This window comes from Anabrus simplex, chromosome 7, assembly GCF_040414725.1.
Source record: "Anabrus simplex isolate iqAnaSimp1 chromosome 7, ASM4041472v1, whole genome shotgun sequence".
NCBI classification, from domain to species: Eukaryota; Metazoa; Arthropoda; class Insecta; order Orthoptera; family Tettigoniidae; genus Anabrus; species Anabrus simplex.
In genome coordinates, this window is record NC_090271.1 from 230,067,655 (window position 1) to 230,075,782 (window position 8,128).

Here is an 8,128-nt window from a genome sequence, read left to right on the forward strand (position 1 = left end):
TTTGTTCACTTGAATTTAGCAAGCCCTCACCAGAGAACGGATTAGGACTCTGATCCTTTGTAGTAGCACTGTCCACTTGGTAGAAGACGAAATCCACCTGCTACTTCCTGCCGCCACCCTCGAGACAGAGAGTCTGTAACACGGAGCGGTGACAGACAGTCGCGTGACGAAAGACAGACATTGCACAAATGGATAGGTTGTCAAACACGAGGGGACGAACACTTCTACAACTTGTTTTATGTGAAAATCCATCAAATACCCTCTGCAGTAGTAACGCATGAAATGATTACTTTCAGTCACCAGGAAGTAGCCGATGTCCAAGTTCATCAAACTTAGTTCTGGTAAGTTTCTATAAATATATTTATATATTTATTTAATTTCTTAGTTCCGTTACAAAGATCCAACTTCCAAAACATTGTATTTCTATCCTACATCAGATGGTGTCAGAAGCTGTAAAATTAAAATAAATATTTCAGGAACATGGAAGTTACACTATCGAGGATATGGTGACGGATATGCCTCGTCGAACAAATAATGAGAATTATGAAAGTGAAAAACTTTTACCTGTATTCGGAAATGAGTTCGATAAGGATCCCTATGCTGGCCATGCTTCAGACTTTCACGGAAATGTATCTGCAACCTCACTAATCAGTCTTATGCCGGTTTTTATTGTAAGTAAGTAGACATATTGTTTCTCTTAATGAAATAAATGGGTAACCTCCCCGCTTTAAGGAACCATTTTATAAATTGTGTTTTTCTTCGTTTAACCTCCAAAATTCACAATTTTATTTATGCTTTATTAACATGCGTGTATGTAAAATATTAAAACCAATTTCTATTCATTTCTGACCACTTGAGCCACTCTAGTGAAAATTGCTGTTACAGGCACGACCAAATTCAACTGACTTTTTGGTTTGGTTCTTGTGTGCCTTAGTGTTATTTTTTTCTATTTTTAGGTGATGACAAAGAACCCATCGGTACTGAAAATATTTTCATTGCTTAAAGTCATGGGATTTCACCTCATCCAGTACCCGCCCAGAGCAGTGGCGTATGCTGAGTCCAAGACCTGGGCTATCACTAGAATTAGGTTACCTCTTTCCGATTATTGGTTTAGTGAAAGACAAGCCTTTTAAGCGTTTTGAGCTGCAACGAAGAACATTTGCCTTATGGATAATACAGTATAAACATGGGCATAATAACCCGTACTACATGGCCTTAAGAGTAAAAGAGAAAAGATGGCACATAACCGTTCATTAACAAAAGGCAAGGAGGTGAAACTCTAACACTCCTTATATCAATTACTAAAAACTTAAAAGGGCTTACGGCCAAAGGATACAGAGGTTAATCCCATACTACAAGAGGGTGACATAAGGAAGAACCTTTAAAGCCAAGACGAGATTTACAAAATTTAGGGTTTGAAAACTTTAGTCACCCAATTGCAAGGTTGAATGGGAGACGGCAAAGGGTCACCACTCTTATTTCCCTTACATTACATATTTCCCGGTAGGCAACAGAAACAGAGTCCTCAGACTTCGCCGAAAATCCTACATTTAAACCACCAGTTTACAAAATTACATTAAAAGAAAGCGGCTAAAATCTTACCATCACACTACCTGCAGGCGCTATCATACGTATCGTAGAGATAGGATAGGAAGGGTGGGAGGGGGAGTGTTCATTCTGGTGAAAGAAGAATTTGTAAGCTACGAAAAAGTTAAAGATGAGACACATGAAATTCTAGGTGTAAGGCTCATTTCTAAAGATAATAGGCAACTTGATATATTTGGAGTGCACAGATCGGGAAAGGGTAGCACTGACGCGGATTCGGAATTATTTGATAGGATAGTCAGCTATGTGGGAAACGACATGGAAAGAAATGTGATTGTAGCGGGAGATCTGAATTTGCCAGATGTCAATTGGGAAGGAAATGCGAACGACAGGAAGCATGACCAACAAATGGCAAATAAGTTAATATGGGAAGGACAGCTGATTCAGAAAGTGATGGAACCAACCAGAGGGAAAAATATTCTGGATGTCGTGCTGATAAAACCAGATGAGCTCTATAGGAAAACTGAAGTAATAGATGGTATTAGTGATCATGAAGCTGTTTTTGTGGTAGTTAAAAATAAATGTGATAGAAAGGAAGGTCTTAAAAGTAGGACTGTTAGGCAGTACCATATGGCTGATAAAGCAGGTATGAGGCAGTTTCTAAAAAGTAATTATGATCGGTGGAAAACGGTAAATAAAAATGTAAACAGACTCTGGGATGGGTTTAAAGAAATTGTTGAGGAATGCGAAAACAGGTTTGTACCTTTAAGGGTGGTACGGAATGGTAAAGACCCACCTTATTATAATAGAGAAATAAAGAGACTAAGAAGGAGGTGCAGACTGGAAAGAAATAGAGTTAGAAATGGCTGTGGAAGTAAGGAGAAATTGAAGGAACTTACTAGAAAATTGAATCTAGCAAAGAAGGCAGCTAAGGATAACATGATGGCAAGCATAATTGGCAGTCATACGAATATTAGTTTAAAATGGAAGGGTATGTATAAGTATTTTAAGGCAGAAACAGGTTCCAAGAAGGACATTCCAGGAATAATTAATGAACAAGGGGAGTGTGTATGTGAGGATCTTCAAAAGGCAGAAGTATTCAGTCTGCAGTATGTAAAGATTGTTGGTTACAAGGAAAATGTCGAGATAGAGGAGGAGACTAAAGCCGAAGAAGTAATAAAATTTACATATGATAACAATGACATTTACATTAAGATACAAAAGTTGAAAACTAGAAAAGCGGCTGGAATTGATCAGATTTCTGGGGATATACTAAAGACAATGGGTTGGGGTATAGTACCATATCTGAAGTACTTATTTGTTTATTGTTTGGTCGGAGGAGCTATACCAGATGAATGGAGAGTTGCTATAGTAGCCACTGTGTATAAAGGAAAGGCTGATAGACATAAAGCTGAAAATTACAGGCCAGTAAGTTTGACATGCATTGTATGTAAGCTTTGGGAAGGCATTCTTTCTGATTATATTAGACATGTTTGCGAAATTAATAACTGGTTCGATAGAAGGCAATTCGGTTTTAGGAAAGGTTATTCCACTGAAGCTCAACTTGTAGGATTCCAGCAAGATATAGCAGATATCTTGTATTCTGGAGGTCAAATGGACTGTATCGCGATTGACCTGTCTAAAGCATTTGATAGGGTGGATCATGGGAGACTACTTTGCAAAAATGAGTGCAATTGGACTAGACAAAAGAGTGACTGAATGGGTTGCTATATTTCTAGAAAATAGATCTCAGAGAATTAGGGTAGGTGAAGCTTTATCTGACCCTGTAATAATTAAGAGGGGAATTCCTCAAGGCAGTATTATCGTACCTTTATGTTTTCTTATATATATAAATGGTATGAGTAAAGGAGTGGAATCGGAGGTAAGGCTTTTTGCGGATGATGTTAGTCTCTATAGAGTGATAAATAAGTTACAAGATTGTGAGCAACTGCAGCGTGACCTCGAAAATGTTGTGAGATGGACAGCAGGCAATGGTATGATGATAAACGGGGTTAAAAGTCAGGTTGTGAGTTTCACAAATAGGAAAAGTCCTCTCAGTTTTAATTACTGCGTTGATGGGGTGAAAGTTCCTTTTGGGGATCATTGTAAGTATCTAGGTGTTAATATAAGGAAAGATCTTCATTGGGGTAATCACATAAATGGGATTGTGAATAAAGGGTACAGATCTCTGCACATGGTCATGAGGGTGTTTAGGGGTTGTAGTAAGGATGTAAAGGAGAGGGCATATAAGTCTCTGGTAAGACCCCAACTAGAGTATGGTTCCAGTGTATGGGACCCTCACCAGGATTACCTGATTCAAGAACTGGAAAAAATCCAAAGAAAACCAGCTCGGTTTGTTCTGGGTGATTTCCGACAAAAGAGTAGCGTTACAAAAATGTTGCAATGTTTGGGTTGGGAAGAATTGAGAGAAAGAAGAAGAGCTGCTCGACTAAGTGGTATGTTCCGAGCTGTCAGCGGAGAGTTGGCGTGGAATGACATTAGTAGACGTATAAGTTTGAATGGCATTTATAAAAGTAGGAAAGATCACAATATGAAGATAAAGTTGGAATTCAAGAGGACAAACTGGGGCAAATATTCATTTATAGGAAGGGGAGTTAGGGATTCGAATAACTTACCAAGGGAGACGTTCAATAAATTTCCAATTTCTTTGAAGTCATTTAGGAAAAGGCTAGGAAAGACACAGATAGGGAATCTGCCACCTGGGCGACTGCCCTAAATGCAGATCAGTATTGATTGATTGATTGATTGATTGATTGATTGATTGATTGATTGATTGATTGATTGATTGATTGATTGATTGAAAATTCTGCCATTACCTTGTTTCGCTGGATATTCTTCAAGCAGGCCGCGTCCCTGCCTGCTAGGCCTCCGTCAAGTCACACCCCTAGGCACTGGAGCAATTCAGGCAAGACGGCCCTAAAGTGCCCTGCTTATGTAGTTCTGTAAGGAGAAGCTTCCCGATTAAATTGAACCACACTTTGCTGGTAGGCTGGATTCCTGTACACAACCCCGGTTTTGATTGGCTAAAGAACATATTTACAAGCATCTGACTTTTAGAATACAGTAGAGGAGGAACCAGCTGAAGTGTTGACAACTTCGGTACATTAAAAAAACAGTCTTCAGAAAAAGGATACCAATAACCAAAATGAAATTTCCTAAGTTCTAGGTTTGTTTTTGGTGCGTGAGAATGAGCTAGCAAATCGATGTTAGAGACATCTAAAGGTAGAAGACGAAATGCTTTGGAAGTTTACAAGTTGAAGTCCGTTGGCATAGATGGCCGTAGAGAAGGCGCGCAGTTTGAATAGGCGGGGAACCGCTATTATTATTATTATTATTATTATTATTATTATTATTATTATTATTATTATTATTATTATTATCATTATTATTATTATTATTATTATTATCATCATCATCATATACTATACACACTAAACCCATCACACTACCACTCACCACAGAAACACTTTATACTGATGACGTCCCACCACACAGCGTTGGCGTAAGGATGGATATCCAGCCGTAAAGCTAGACCTAACTGCGCTACGGGCTGACTAATGAATTTAGTAATAGGACAGGAATAATAATAGCAATAATAATGTTACTTTCCCCTGTGAGTGGGGCCGGCAAAATACACTCACAGTATCACTAGCCTGTCGTAAAAGGAGACTAAAAGGGGTCCCAGAGGCTTGCACTTTTTAGCCTGACGTTGTTTCCAGTTGTTTGTGTCAGGCTACTCGCTTTCATATTTCTTATCTGAGCTCCTTTGGTCAACTGTTGTTCTTTTTCTGTTCCGACGGTGTCAGGTTCCGAGGCCTGCGGAGTCTTTCATTTTCAAGCCGTTTATGGTGCTTGTATTTCTTTGAACAATACATACATTCTAAGAATTGCTGGAACTTTTCAAATTTTAATTTGGTTTGTTGCCCAGTTATACTTCCCCTTGAGTCAATAGGAACTTGATAAACTGCATTCCTTCAGACCATTTACAAATGAAACTGGCCAGTTAAAGGATGATGTGCATGAAATACAGGAATCAGTGTAAGTAACTACTAAACACACACTTTCCTTGAAATACAGTATACTGGTGATTCAAAGTTTGCACGATGAACGCTAGTGACATTACATAGATAATAATAGTTTTTATGTAGATACGATAATAAGCTTTTGGGCTTTTTTTTTTTTTTTTTTTTTTTTTTTTTTTACAGAGAACTTTGCTCCGCGTCTTCAAAAGATAATCTCGTCTGTTGCTTTACCGTTATCTATAGTAAGTGGAACTCTCGTTCACCACTAGATGGCTTCCTGTGCGCAGTGCGAACCATCTCGTGATGAGGAAAATACGCATTTCGAAAACATCGGGAAGAAATAATAATAGTAAAAGGATGCCTATATAAATCCTTAATGGCTGGCAACCACGTATTACTTAAGTGACAAAGAGTGTACCTGTTGAAATACGTATTTCAACAGCTTCCCGTGTAACTCCAGACCTGTAGTGTTGAGTGTGGGTAAGAGTTCGAACATCAGGTCGGCGGATGCAGGGTGAGTCTGGGCCTACAAGTGGTCACGGCTGGTCTGTGGTCCAACAGCTCTGCACTCTAACCGGCCAACCGAGCAGAGGAGGGATGGCCACGGCTCTACGCCTCTGAATTCGGGAGACGGAGAGTGGCTGGTCCCCAACTTCGGCTGTCTTGAAAATTGTTTTCCGTGGTTTTCCATTCTCCTGCACTAAGGTGAATGCCGAGATAGTTCCTAGTATAGGCAACGAACGCTAACCCCCTCACTTTTTCCAAACATCTCCTGGTCTGAGAGACAGCGTCACCGTCTAAGGGCCTCACCTCCCCCTTCAAGGAAGGAATGAAAACATGCAAGCAATAGATAGGCATAGATAGGGCGTGCTCAGCTATTGCTGATTTGTCTGGCTGGTTGAGACGGATATTACGTTGGTGTTCCTTGATACGAGTACCATTGGAACCGGAATGTTTGGCCAATGTATACCTTGCCGCAAGTACAGGAAATTTTGTACACCTCAGGGAGAAATTTTGTATGGCTTATTACTAATAGTGGTGCAGCCTTTATAAGGCAGACCCTTCAATGATGACGGGCACAATGTGTTATAAGTACAATGTACCTTTAAAAAAATAAGGAAACAAGATCTTGCACGGAGAAACTTTATTTTACAGGCAGATAAAGGAATACATAGCAGTGCACATTGCTAATAAACATACTCACTATTCTTATCCAAGCTCTTGTTCCTCTACATAAAGACATCGATGTTGGTTAAGACAGAAATCTGCTTCCAGCTTCACGTCATGACGTTCATGCTCGTGCTTGATCAACGATCCGAAGAGATGGAAATCACTGGAGGCCTGGTCGGACGGTCATCGCTCAGCCCATCTCGACAAGGTTTGCTTTTTTCCAGGTGAAATAAAGATAATATAGCTGTGTTAGTATGTGTCTTTGGGGGGGGGGGTGCCGTGAGGCTCCGCCCCGCCTAACAGCCCGTGGTGACCTACCTGTTTGGACAAATGACCGACAAGCGACTACTAACGCAGGAACATAGCCTAGTACAAGAGTACAGAATAACTTGAGGTGCAAAGGCTAGTCTTCTGCCAGCTACTTCCACCCCTCCGTAAAGGACAAGTTATGAGAAACCTTCCTAAACCCACCAGGCAATCCCATATCTCCTTTCGGCACTGTTTACCCTGTCGCGGTCATACCAGGACATCCCCGGCGCTAGACCACTGCCGCTCAAGAGCCACTGTCACCCCCGGTCCATGGCCACCTGCAAGACTTTCAAGGCAGAAAATTGAGAAGATAATAAAATAAAATAAAAATTTGACGCGCGGTCGAGAGAGAATAAGTAAATAAAAAGTAGTCTTGCAAACGACCACGCGGATGGCCAGTAATGCGAAAGTTCTTCCCAAAGGAGCTACTTCGCATACCCCCTTCAAATTAGGATATTATTGCAGCCACCACTTATAACATTAAGGACGGACCGCATAGAGAATGTGGTGCCGCACCATTGTTGTCACAGCACTGGTGGTGGTGAATATCGTTTTTTTTTTGGTAGGGGCTTTACGTCGCTCCGACACAGATAGGTCTTATGGCGACGATGGGATAGGAAAGGCCTAGGAGTTGGAAGGAAGCGGCCGTGGCCTTAATTAAGGTACAGCCCCAGCATTTGCCTGGTGTGAAAATGGGAAACCACGGAAAACCATTTTCAGGGCTGCCGATAGTGGGATTCGAACCTACTATCTCCCGGATGCAAGCTCACAGCCGCGCGCCTCTACGCGCACGGTCAACTCGCCCGGTTGAATATCGTTTTAAGAAGACGTACAACTGGGCAATCATCCTACGATGACACGAATCAGAGAGGGGGGAGTAGAGAGAATCCGACAATTAGAAAAATGAAGGTACCGGCCAAAGAAAGACAAAATCCACTAAGGGCATGAACGACTCCCTAGGCCTCGTGACTCTAATACCGTCGGGGTCTGAAATGAACAAGAGTTGATCAACTGAGGTCGGGTAGGATAGATGAAAGTGAGCAGCCTGGCACAAGCAATGC